The 14,322-nt window shown below is 42.2% G+C and overlaps 1 pseudogene; it reads right to left on the reverse strand.

Annotated features, from left to right (window-relative positions):
• Positions 1-336: 336 nt before the first annotated feature.
• The window catches only part of LOC141203905 (uncharacterized), a 141,697-nt pseudogene continuing 127,711 nt past the window's right edge, over positions 337-14,322 (reverse strand).

Below are 14,322 nucleotides of genomic sequence, written 5' to 3' on the forward strand. Positions count from 1 at the left end.
TCTATTCTGATTTTTGGGAGGCAGAATAAACAAAAACCAACAATTCAGGAATTGGTTTTTTTTATGCTGTTCCGCGTGTGGTAAAATTGATAAGGCAGCATAATTCTTCGGGTCAGTACGTTTACAGTGGTTCCACATTTATATCTTTTTTATGTTTTGCCGCTTTTACACAATAAAAACTATTTTATACAAAAAATAATTTTTTTGGATCTCTTTATTCTGAGAGCTATAACTATTTTATTTTTTGGCTGATGGAGCTGTATGGCAGCTTGTTTTTTTGGGGAACAAGGTGACGTTTTCAGCGGTACCATTTTTATTTTGCATTCGTCTTTTTGATCGCATTTTATTGCATTTTTTATTTGGCGGTATGATGATAAAGCATTGTTTTTTGCTTTGTGTTTTTTTTTTTTACCGTGTTCACTAAAGGGGTTAACTAGTGGGACAGTTTTATAGGTCAGGTCGTTCGACCCGGCGATACCACATATGTGTAATTTTATTGCTTTTTTTTTTCCACAATAATATTTATTTATGGGTACAGTATATATATATATTTTTTTTTTGATTATTTCTTTAAATATTTTTACAATTTTTTTTTTCACTTTCTGAGACTTTTGGTACTTTTACACATTGTCCCACTATGGGACTTTCACTTTTCTCATTCAGATCGCCTGTATAGCCTAGGAATGCAGCAGCATCCCTGTGCTATCCAGGCTGTCACAGCTGCAGAGGGAGAAGTTATTTTGGTCATGCACTGCGCATGACCAAAGTAACTTCCTGCTGTCTGGTGACCCGGATGTTGTCATGACGACATCGGGTCGTCATAACAACATCCGGGAGCCACCGCAGATAGCGTGGGACACCGGCAGAGGAGGTAAGTATCGACTCTTCCCTTTCCTTGACCTCGATCTCAGCATTTCGGGGGTTAATGTGCAGGGAGCGATGTGGGACCGCTCCCTGCACATAGTACCGGGTGTCAGCTGTGACAATCAGCTGACACTTAGCAGCGATCGGCCCGCACCGCTTGTGTGCGGGTGTGATCACCACATGAAGCAATAGTACGTCATTGGCCCAATAGGCCCAAGGCACCATGACGTACTATTACCACAAATATCAGAAAGGGGTTAAAACATTTCCCACATTCTGAACATGAAAAAGGCTTTTCCCCTGAGTGAGTTATTTGGTGTATAACAAAAATCAATTTATGGTTAAACAATTCCCACTTTCTGAACAGGAAAAAGGCTCCTTCACTGTGTGACTTTTCTGATGTTTATTAACAGCTGATTTCCTCGTAAAATATATTCCACATTAAGAACATGAAAACGGCTTCTCCCCTGTGTGAAGTGTCTGGTGACTAACAAGATCTGATTTCTGGTTAAAACATTTTCCACATTCTGAACATGAAAAAGGCTTCTACCCTGTGTGAGTTCTCTGGTGATTAACAAGAACTGATTTGTAGTTAAAACATTTCCCACATTCTGAACATGAAAAAGGCTTCTCTCCTGTGTGAGTTCTCTGGTGATTAACAAGAACTGATTCGTAGTTAAAACATTTCCCACATTCTGAACATGAAAAAGGCTTCTCCCCTGTGTGAGTTCTCTGGTGTAGGATAAGATGTGATTTCTCTACAAAACATTTCCCACATTCTGAACATGAAAACGGCTTCTCCCCTGTGTGAATTCTCTGGTGATTAACAAGCACTGATTTGTACTTAAAACATTTCTCACATTCTGAACATGAAAAAGGCTTCTCCCCTGTGTGAATTCGCTGATGTCTATTAAGGATTGATTTCTCTACAAAACATTTCCCACATTCTGAACATGAAAACGGCTTCTCCCCTGTGTGAGTTTTCTGGTGATTAACAAGAACTGATTTGTAGTTAAAACATTTCCCACATTCTGAACATGAAAAAGGCTTCTCCCCTGTGTGAGTTTTCTGGTGATTAACAAGAACTGATTCGTAGTTAAAACATTTCCCACATTCTGAACATGAAAAAGGCTTCTCTCCTGTGTGAGTTTTCTGATGTGAGATAAGCTGTGATTTCTGTACAAAACATTTCCCACATTCTGAACATGAAAACGGCTTCTCCCCTGTGTGAATTCTCTGATGTCTATTAAGGAGTGATTTCTTTACAAAACATTTCCCACATTCTGAGCATGAAAAAGGCTTCTCTCCTGTGTGAGTTCTCTGGTGATTAACAAGGATCCAATTCTGGTTAAAACATTTCCCACATTCTGAACAGGAAAATGGCTTCTTTGCTTTAGGAGCAGTTTGTTTTTTAATGCTTATTTTGTGACTTAGATTTTCCTTGGTAGTCAGTAATGAATCAGAAGACAGGACCTGTTTCATAGGATCAGATGATTGATCTTTGCTGTGAAGGGATGATGGGATATCTGGAGTAATGGCATTCACTTCAATTGTATCCTGTGGGATCTCAAGATCATCTGATTTAAAAATTGAAGATGTCTCCTGTTCCTCTGATCTCCTGGTACAGTCATCTGCCAAGAATAAAACCAATTATTATTTTTGAATAAAATATTCTTGAAATTTATATTTTTTAACATTTCTACTTAAACTGTCCGTACAAATGGGAAGTTATGTAAAAATATTGAATTATTCACTAAGACAATGACAATTCACAGTCTAATAGAAAACTTCATAGCATGAACCAGTGGAGCGTCGTGTTCAACTATTTGTTCATTCAGTCTCCCAAATATGGAATAAAAAGCCTCCAAACAGTGTTATGTAGGTGAAAATAATACCAATAAAAACTTCTACGCATCTCACAATAAACAAGTCCCCACTCAGGTCCATCATCTGTCAGTGGAAAAACAGAGATTTCCACATTATCAGTGGCTCAAAGGCTCTTGAAAAGCAACATGGCTTCCATAAACCAATCCAGCAATATCCGCTCTCCTAAAGTCAGATCTCCCCTCGCTTCTGAGCCTTGCAGTGCGCCCAAACCACATTTATCATCCATGTATTTGGCATTACTATAGTGAGAAGAACCCACTTAATTTATGGTGTGGGTCTCCTGGAGCACAATCTGGGCACTATTTGCAGACACAGGTGCGATTTTTATGGACTGCAACCTAAACTATGAGTTACAGGTCATCAGTATCCAGTCTCGGGAAAGAAGAATTACTCATTTAGCGGAAAAGGAGATACCGCCTATTTTGGAAGATTAATTCCCTTAAATCTAATCAGGAACGTGAAGGAGTCCCTAGGGCGCTCTGAGTCTTCAAAGAGGTGTTTCAATTTCCCAAAAATAAAAACTTTGTGTTATCTTGGGAAAAAAATACACTTAAACTACACAAAAAAATCTGATGGATTTAATCCTTAAGCAGAACGAAAAAGAATATAATGAAGTAGCCCCAGAGATGGAAAAAGTAAAAATAGAACTTCAACTTCTCACTAGAGGCACAAATAATCAAGTTACAACGTTTTTCTCCAAATTAGAGAAGAAATTGGTCCCTATACAGACGGAAATAAAACAGAGAAAGAAAGAAAGATACATTTTTACGAGACAAATCAGATTATAACGCTGGTCAGATTTTCCACTGGGGTCAACAAAAAATCAGACAGCGGAAATATCAGAAAAAAAGATCAACTGATTATTGGACTACAGATTCAGACTCCAGCACATCAGAAAGTTTCCAGCAGTCTGTCCAGAAACCGCCGCAAAAAATCTCAAAAACATTTACCACACCCGGTGCATTAAATATCCTTTTAGGAAATCGATCAGAGGAGACGACCCAAGAAAAACAGGAACAAAATAGAAGCAAGTTGCTTGGAGACACTGGACGGAAACTATACAAAAGATCTCACTATTAGTAACTTGGCTGACTTCATGATAGATGAGGCGAACACTTCACAGTTATTACAGGGCTTACATTTTTGTTTAATGAATCAATTTGACTTTGCAAATATTCAATTTGACTTTTTTTAAAGCAGTAAAAAAAATCCATCTGTTTAAAACATTCAGCACTGCCGCACCTTTAATTACATCCAGAAAACCAGGAGAGACTCCAGGTGTGATCGGGTATCAAGGACTCAGTGTTGTCTCCCTTCAAAGAGATGCGACTTTGCTATCTGCCTACAGAACAGAATTCACACTCAGCATCTGAGAACCTGAAGTGAAGTTTTTTAGGCTAAGTGCCCACGATGCTGAAATTCTCCAGATTTTTTCTGCATCTCCCTGGCAGGAAAAACTCATGCGGATTGTACATGCGGATTGTACATGCGGATTGTACATGCGGATTGTACATGCGGATTGCACATGCGGATTGTACATGCGTTTTTCCTGCCAGGGACATGCAGAAGTGAAGCGTTCTTCACATGCATTTCCGCATGAGGGTTATCAAGCGCTTTTCCAAGCGATTTTAGCATCACTTGGAAAAGTGCTTGACAACTTGGTCACACTATATAAATCCATGCAACCGTCATGGATTTATATAGTGTGACCAAGTTACGATGCTGCAAATGCAGCATCAATAGTAAAAAAAAGAATAAAATGGCGAAAAATAAAAAAAAAATCATGCTCACCTTCCGATGGCCTTCGGTCTCCTTCTCCAGTGTCTTCGACAGCTCGCGGTGGTGTAAAAGGACCTTCCATGACGTCATTTAGTCATGTGACAGGTCAAGCGACCACCTACGTCAGCAGTCACGTGACCCGTCACATGACTAAATGACGTCATAGAAGGTCCTTTTACACCACTGTGAGCCGCCGAAGACACCGGACGCACCGTACAGGAGACTGGGTGCTTTTCTTTTCTTTTAATTCTTTTTTAACTACAGGTACTATGGTACCCGGGTCTGGATGAGACTCTCCTCTTCTCCAGACCCGGGTACCATCCGCACATTGAATCGCTTAATATCCGCATGTGCACATGTAGTCATGCGGATATTATGCGATTCAATGCAAGTCAATGGCGGCAATTACGCCGCGTTTCCTCAAAATTAATGGACGTGCTGCGGATTTTTCCGCAATGAACTTTAAGTTTAGAAATAAATTACAATATTTATTGCGAAATTTTGTAGAGCTCGGCAAAATTCTAAAAGAAGGCTGAAAAACATATTATGTACCCAAAAAAAAGCCAATTGGTATTTTATTCCAAAATTCCACAAATCATTGACAGCCCCTATGGGCCACCCTAATTGTGGCGGGCATAGATTCACTAACAGAGCCACTGTCACAATACATAGATTGGCATCTGAGGCCTTGGCTGAAGAATATACCTTCTTAGGCCTCCTTCACATGTCCTGGTGATTCCCATATAGGAAAAACTAGTACTGGTGAGATCCGTGGTCTGTGTCCATGTGCCATCCGTATGTGACATCTCTGTGGCATACGGGTGACATCCATGTATCTGTATGTCCGTGTAACACATCAGTGTGCAGTCCGTATGTCAGTGTGACACGTACCGGCGCCTGGGAAAAGCAGTACAGTTAGCACTGATACCAAGCGCTGGCTGCTGAAACCAACTCTCATCATTGTCCCTTGTCAATGATGGGAGTTGTATTCAGCCCCAGCTGAGTAAATCCAGTGTAAAATGAAGAATTAAAGGGAATCTGTCACCCCCTGGGAGTTATCAGACCTCTAATATGGGCATACAGGTTATAGAAATGTAAATCTATACTTACCTGTATGTCCCATATCAGAGGTCTGATAGCAGAGAAATATCCTTTTATTAAATCAGTTTTCCTGAGCATGGCATCAGGGGACGCCAAGAAATGCCCGGCCATATGCCTAATTTAAATATTCCCCTCCTCCCCTGCCCGCCCCTGTACGTCACAGGGCCCAAGCTCAGGAAAATGATTTAATAAAAATATATTTCTTTGCTATCAGAGCTCTGATATGGGACATACAGATAAGTATAGATTTACATTTCTATAACCTGGATGCCCATATTAGAGGTCAGATAACTCCCAGGGGGTGACAGATTCCCTTTAAATAAAAAAAAGATGACGTGGGCTCCAGCGTCATTTTTATAACCAGCAGAGGGAAAGCCAACCACTGGCGGCTGATATTACTAGCCAGGGAAGGGGCCAGTAGCCAAAAATGTTCCCTGGCTATTAATAACAGCCCACAGCTGTTTGATTAGCATTTACTAGCTAGATTACAGAGGAACCCCAGAAAAAAATTGATGTAGGGTCCTCCTAGAAATTCTAACCAGCAAAGGCTAAACAGACAGCTGTGGGCTGATATTACTAGCCAGGTAAGGAGCCATAGATCCTGCCCCCTCCTTCCTCCCCCGAGGCTAATAGGATCAGCTCTCAGCTGCCCCAGAAATGGGGCATCAATAAAATGTGCCAATTTTGGTGCTAAGCCTTGCTCTTCCCACTTGCCCTTGTGCGGTGGCAAATGGGGTAACTTGGTTGCGGTTGATGTCTGCCTTGTATTGGTAGCTGACATGAAGCCCAGGAGTTAGTAATGGAGAGGCACCTATAAGATGCCCCCATTTGTAACCCCATAGTAAGTTTTGAAAAAAACAGCCAGAAAAAAATCCTTTATTAGTGTTAAATATTAAATATGGATATTCATTTTTATTCTGTATCCATACATTGCATAAGATTGCATCAACCATCGTGCAAGGATCTTTTGCTGACATCACAAAGTGCTAATCTTAGTTCAGTGTAACTTAGTGCCATATATAAAGAGCAGATGCTATGAGGGGCCTATATAACCCCTGTAAGACATAGGGAGCGGCTCTCTTTCCATTCTACACTACTAGAGATGAGCTTTGTTCGACTCGAACTGTTCGCCAATCTCAAATTCGAGCTGTTTTGGGCGGTGTTCGAGCCGTTCGGCGAACACGAACGATTTGAGAAAAATTCGGCTGTTCGAGGTTATGTTCGATAATTGTTCGTGCACCAAAATCATAACTGGATTTTTTCTCAGTAATGATGAAAATTAATGTTAATACGCAGTTTGAGTGTACAGCGGGGTGGGGGGAGGGGCAGGGGATGGATCTCTGCAGGAATAATGAAGATCTCCATTTTTTTTTCTCTTTCCCGCATTTACAGTGGGGAGGTGCAATCTGTCAGCCTATCAGCAGCGCACACACGGAGCGAAGTGCTTTTTTTCACACAAGCAAGGGCATGTGTCATTGGCAGTGTATGTCACATGTCCTTGCCCTATAAGACCAAGCCATTTTCCCCGTCGCCACCATTTTCTCACTGCTGCAGCTGCGTGTTAGACGGCACCGCTGTTGCTGTGTGCGCTATACCTTGTTAATTTCAAGCCAATTTTCGCACAAATCTACAGATAGCTTGGGAGTAGGGAATAGTTGTGATTGCAGTCCTTTTAAGGACTAGGTTACAGCATTTCCTACGACTTTTATCAGGCAGGTCTGTGCTCTTAAATAGATAGGTTGTGGGAGTAAAGACTAATTGTAATTGCAGTCCTTTTCAGGACTAAGTTACATCAGTTCCTATCAGTTTTTGCCAGGCAGGTCTGTGCCAGTGCTGTGCAAGTTTTTTTCACAGCATTTGGCTGAATCTAGCAAAGCTAATCCTTTTTGGCCTATTGCAGAGTGTGTTAGTCAGTGGAGTAGCCTATCTGTGTTGCAAGATATACCACCTGTGTATAGAATACCAATTTTTTTACTGCACCTAGTGAAGTAAAATCTTTTGGGCATAGCATCATTCTATTAGTCCATCTATACTGACCTCCATCAGGTTGCAAATTGAATATAATTTTTTTCTGCATCTACCTCTGAAAAAGTATTTTGGCTTCTAGCAGTGTGTGGGACTTGTTCTATTAGTCCATCTATACTGACCTCTATCAGGTTGCAAACTGAATATAACTTTTTTCTGCATCTAGCTCTGAAAAAATATTTGGCCTTCTAGCAGTGTGTGGGACTTGTTCTATTAGTCCATCTATACTGACCTCCATCACGCTGCAAATTCAAAATAATTTTTTGTCTGCATCTAGCTCTGAAAAAATATTTGGCCTTCTAGCAGTGTGTGGGACTTTCTCTATTAGTCCATCTATACTGACCTCCATCAAGTTGCAAATTAAAAATAATTTTTATCTGCATCTACCTCTGAAAAAATATTTGGGCTTCTAGCTGTGTGTGGGACTTTCTCTATTAGTCCATCTACACTGACCTCCATCAGGTTGCAAACTGAATATATTTTTTTTCTGCATCTACCTCTGAAAAAATATTGGGCTTCTAGCAGTGTGTGGGACTTTTTATCTATTAGTCCATCTATACTGACCTCCATCACGCTGCAAATTCAAAATAATTTTTTGTCTGCATCTAGCTCTGAAAAAATATTTGGCCTTCTAGAAGTATGTGGGACTTTCTCTATTAGTCCATCTATACTGACCTCCATCAGGTTGCAAATTAAAAATAATTTTTATCTGCATCTACCTCTGAAAAAATATTTGGGCTTCTAGCTGTGTGTGGGACTTGTTCTATTAGTCCATCTATACTGACCTCCATCAGGTTGCAAACTGAATATAATTTTTATCTACATCTAGCTCTGAAAAAATATTTGGCCTTCTAGCAGTGTGTGGGACTTTCTCTATTAGTCCATCTATACTGACCTCCATTAGGTTGCAAATTAAAAATAATTTTTATCTGCATCTAGCTCTGAAAAAATATTTGGCCTTCTAGCAGTGTGTGGGACTTTCTCTATTAGTCCATCTATACTGACCTCCATCAGGTTGCAAATTAAAAATAATTTTTTGTCTGCATCTAGCTCTGAAAAAATATTTGGCCTTCTAGCTGTGTGTGGGACTTTCTCTATTAGTCCATCTATACTGACTTCCATCAGGCTGCAAATTAAAAATAATTTTTATCTGAATCTACCTCTGAAAAAATATTTGGCCTTCTAGCTGTGTGTGGGACTTGTTCTATTAGTCCATCTATACTGACCTCCATCAGGTTGCAAACTGAATATAATTTTTTTCTGCATCTAGCTCTGAAAAAATATTTGGCCTTCTAGCAGTGTGTGGGACTTTCTCTATTAGTCCATCTATACTGACCTCCATCAGGTTGCAAATTAAAAATAATTTATATCTGCATCTAGCTCTGAAAAAATATTTGGCCTTCTAGCAGTGTGTGGGACTTTCTCTATTAGTCCATCTATACTGACCTCCATCAGGTTGCAAATTAAAAATAATTTTTTGTCTGCATCTAGCTCTGAAAAAATATTTGGCCTTCTAGCAGTGTGTGGGACTTTCTCTATTAGTCCATCTATACTGACCTCCATCAGGTTGCAAACTGAATATATTTTTTTTCTGCATCTACCTCTGAAAAAATATTGGGCTTCTAGCTGTGTGTGGGACTTGTTCTATTAATCCATCTATACAGACCTCCATCAGGTTGCAAACTGAATATAATTTTTTTCTGCATCTACCTCTGAAAAAATATTTGGGCTTCTAGCTGTGTGTGGGACTTGTTCTATTAGTCCATCTATACTGACCTCCATCAGGTTGCAAACTGAATATAATTTTTTTCTGCATCTAGCTCTGAAAAAATATTTGGCCTTCTAGCAGTGTGTGGGACTTTCTCTATTAGTCCATCTATACTGACCTCCATCAGGTTGCAAATTAAAAATAATTTATATCTGCATCTAGCTCTGAAAAAATATTGGGCTTCTAGCTGTGTGTGGGACTTGTTCTATTAATCCATCTATACAGACCTCCATCAGGTTGCAAACTGAATATAATTTTTTTCTGCATCTACCTCTGAAAAAACATTTGGGCTTCTAGCTGTGTGTGGGACTTGTTCTATTAGTCCATCTATACTGACCTCCATCAGGTTGCAAACTGAATATAATTTTTTTCTGCATCTAGCTCTGAAAAAATATTTGGCCTTCTAGCTGTGTGTGGGACTTTCTCTATTAGTCCATCTATACTGACCTCCATCAGGTTGCAAATTAAAAATAATTTATATCTGCATCTAGCTCTGAAAAAATATTGGGCTTCTAGCTGTGTGTGGGACTTGTTCTATTAATCCATCTATACAGACCTCCATCAGGTTGCAAACTGAATATCATTTTTTTCTGCATCTACCTCTGAAAAAATATTTGGGCTTCTAGCTGTGTGTGGGACTTGTTCTATTAGTCCATCTATACTGACCTCCATCAGGTTGCAAACTGAATATAATTTTTTTCTGCATCTAGCTCTGAAAAAATATTTGGCCTTCTAGCTGTGTGTGGGACTTTCTCTATTAGTCCATCTATACTGACCTCCATCAGGTTGCAAATTAAAAATAATTTATATCTGCATCTAGCTCTGAAAAAATATTTGGCCTTCTAGCAGTGTGTGGGACTTTCTCTATTAGTCCATCTATACTGACCTCCATCAGGTTGCAAACTGAATATATTTTTTTTCTGCATCTACCTCTGAAAAAATATTGGGCTTCTAGCTGTGTGTGGGACTTGTTCTATTAATCCATCTATACAGAACTCCATCAGGTTGCAAACTGAATATAATTTTTTTCTGCATCTACCTCTGAAAAAGTATTTGGGCTTCTAGCTGTGTGTGGGACTTGTTCTATTAGTCCATCTATACTGACCTCCATCAGGTTGCAAACTGAATATAATTTTTTTCTGCATCTAGCTCTGAAAAAATATTTGGCCTTCTAGCAGTGTGTGGGACTTGTTCTATTAGTCCATCTATACTGACCTCCATCAGGTTGCAAACTGAATATAATTTTTTTCTGCATCTAGCTCTGAAAAAATATTTGGCCTTCTAGCAGTGTGTGGGACTTTCTCTATTAGTCCATCTATACTGACCTCCATCAGGTTGCAAATTAAAAATAATTTTTATCTGCATCTACCTCTGAAAAAATATTTGGCCTTCTAGCTGTGTGTGGGACTTGTTCTATTAGTCCATCTATACTGACCTCCATCAGGTTGCAAACTGAATATATTTTTTTTCTGCATCTACCTCTGAAAAAATATTTGGGCTTCTAGCTGTGTGTAGGACTTGTTCTATTAGTCCATCTATACTGACCTCCATCAGGTTGCAAACTGAATACAATTTTTTTCTGCATCTACCTCTGAAAAAATATTTGGGCTTCTAGCTGTGTGTGGGACTTGTTCTATTAGTCCATCTATACTGACCTCCATCAGGTTGCAAATTGAATATAATTTTTTTCTGCATCTAACCCAGCCAATAGTTTTGGCCTAATACCACAGTTTGGCCACTCAGCTCTGCTCGGTTCCCATCCATTGTTTTTTTGTGCAAACAACTCCAGAGTTGTGAATTAGTTAACCACCAAAATGAGTGGAAAAAGGCCTGCTGCTGGTGGAAAGGGGAATAGGCGTGTTGGGAAGGGGAAAAAAGGTTGTGTCCGTGGGGTAGGTGTTAAAGCAACAGTAACATCTTCAGAAGAAAGACCATCTTCCAGCCAAACTAAAATGTCTACTTCTTTTAGCGGACAATGTGATAAGATCCCTTTCTTACGGCCACGCCAATCGCTACAAATTCCAGATGAGGCACAAAAACAGCAGGTGCTTCAACGGATATCAAGTGCTCCTTTAAGTGGGCTCTCCTCCACATCAACTTCAACATCACAAATACTCCAGTCCTCAAAGGTGTCACCCCAATCGCACTTGCTTCCTCACAGCTCCCAAATCTCCAGCTGCCCGTCTGAGTATGAGGTAGAACAGATGGTTGAGTCTGCAGAGCTGTTTACTCATACTATAGCCTGGGAATCAGAGGTCGACTCCAGCGCTTCTGTGAATCCAGACGAGGAAATGATCTGCACTGATGCCCAGAATCTTTATGAGTCGGATCCAGGACCAGACGCAGAAGGTTCTGACCATAATCTAGACCCTCATTCCCAAACTGTAACTCCTGTTGGTGGAGACAATGAGGAAGACGATGATGAGACTCAAATACCTGATTGGAGAGACAACTTTAGTTTTTTGTCAGGGCAGGAACAGGTTGGCTCTGAGGACGACGGGTGTGATAACGCACAGGGTGATGATGATGAGGTTGGAGATCCCACTTACTGTCAACCCACAGTCAGCCAAGAGATGAGGTCAGCAGAGGAGGTGGAGGAAGATGCTAGTGACGACGAGGTCAGGTTGCGCCTTCCTGGACAGAGACGTAGTACTGGAAGCACGTCAACAACTGCATCCTCAAACACAACTCTGCCTCTCACCACAAGTCGTGGTGGCTCTTCAGGTCGCATGGGTGCTAAGCCTTGCATAGCCTGGGCATTTTTTCAGATCGATAAAGATGACCCAACTCGTGTTATCTGTAACATTTGTCAGCAAAAGCTAAGTAGAGGCCAAAAAATACATAGTTTGAGTACTTCATGCATGAACCGGCACATGGACATGAAGCATAAGTTACAGTGGAAAGCTCAGTGTGCTACAATGCGGCCTAGCCGGCCGGGCCAACCACCGTCTGCCATATCTTGTGCATCCGCGGCCTCTTCATCCTCTGTGACTGGGGGGACAGCAGTCACACCTGTTTTGGGGCGCAGACCTGCCACCTCTTTACCCGCAACAGCCAGCGTGATTGGCAGGTCATCATTTTCTTTGGAGGTGGTAACACCAGCTGGTGTTGAGCGCTGTCCGACATCGATAGCACCACGTTTGGATCAAGGCAACCTAACATGTCCGCCTGCATCTTCCTCACAGACCGGCAGTTTGCCGGGGACACCCTTATCAACCCTGTCTAAGCACAATAGCCAGCCCTCGGTCCCTCAGATGTGGACAAGTAAAAGACCATTTCCTCCTAGCCATGAGAAAGCTAAGAGGTTGAATTTCACCATCTGCAAGCTCTTGGCTACAGAAATGCTGCCTTTCCGCCTGGTGGACACAGAGGATTTTCGAGACCTTATGTCCGTCGCAGTGCCCCAGTACCAGATGCCCAGTCGGCACTACTTCTCAAAGAAAGGTGTGCCTGCGCTCCACCAGCATGTCGCACACAACATCACCGCTTCTTTGAGAAACTCTGTGTGTGACAGGGTGCATTTCACCACAGACACTTGGACGAGTAGGCATGGACAGGGGCGTTACATGTCGCTGACTGGGCACTGGGTAAGTATGGTGACAGCAGGACAAGGGGCTGCTGTCCAAGTCTTGCCGTCCCCACGAGTTGTGCGTCAATCCTCTTTATGTCAAAGTTCCTCCACTGCTTCTGCCTCCTCAACCTCCTCTCGGTCTTCCACCTGCACCCAAAGCCTGTCTGGTCATGCCACGAGCTTTCTAATCGCGCAGAAGGGATCCTGCACACCTCCTTACTATGCTGGCAGTAGGGCTCAACGTCATCAGGCGGTTTTTACTTTGAAATGTCTGGGAAATGTGAGTCACACAGCTGAGGAGTTGTGGTCAGCTCTGGAGAACCAATTTCATGAATGGTTGTCTCCACTGGACCTGAAACCAGGGAAGGCCGTGTGCGACAATGCTGCAAACCTGGGTGCGGCCCTTCGCCGGGGCAATGTCACACACGTGCCTTGTATGGCTCACGTGTTGAACCTGGTTGTCCAGCAATTTTTAGCCCACTATCCCAGACTAGATGGCCTTCTGCAGAGGGCACGGTCGCTGTGTGCTCACTTCCGCCGTTCGCATCCCACAGCTCAGCGACTTACATCTCTACAGAAGTCGTTGGGCCTGCCACTTCACCGGCTAAAATGCGATGTGCCTACCAGGTGGAATTCAACTCTGCACATGTTGCAGCGACTGTGGCAGCACCGACAAGCCCTGGTGCAATACGTTCTGACGTATAGCCTGGGCCAACGAGATCCAGAGGTGGGGCAAATCACGCTGGAGGAGTGGTCTCAGATCAGGGACCTATGCACCCTTCTGCACAGTTTTGAAATGGCGACGAAGATGTTTAGTGCTGACGATGCCATTATCAGCATGACTATTCCGGTGATTTACATGCTGGAGCACATGTTAAACAGAATTCGGAGTCAGGTGGTGGCACAAGAGGAGGTGGAGGAAGTAGAGGAGGAGGAGTTGTATGCGGAAGGGCTAACATCTGCAGGGTCCAGACGGTCGGCAGCACCAAGGCGGCAGGCATGTGAGGGTGGGGGAGATGGTTTTACCAGGGCGCATGGTAGCAGCCAAACTAGTGAGGAAGGTGCAGGAGCCCAGGAAGAAGTGGAGGACGAACTGATGGAAGGCTCATCAGATGAGGGAGACCTTGATCACATTTCTGTTGTGCGAGGTTGGGGGGAGAGGACAGAGGAAGGAAGCATGATTGTTACCTCGCCACAAACACAACAGGGACTTGGTGCTCCTGGATGCACAACACACATGAGTGCCTTCTTGCTGCACTACCTGCAACATGACCCTCGAATTGTGAGAATTAGAAATAATCCTGACTACTGGGTTGCCACACTGTTA

The sequence above is a fragment of the Phyllobates terribilis genome, unplaced genomic scaffold (genome assembly GCF_046119375.1).
Source record: "Phyllobates terribilis strain yellow unplaced genomic scaffold, ASM4611937v1 Scaffold_130__1_contigs__length_5004896, whole genome shotgun sequence".
NCBI classification, from domain to species: Eukaryota; Metazoa; Chordata; class Amphibia; order Anura; family Dendrobatidae; genus Phyllobates; species Phyllobates terribilis.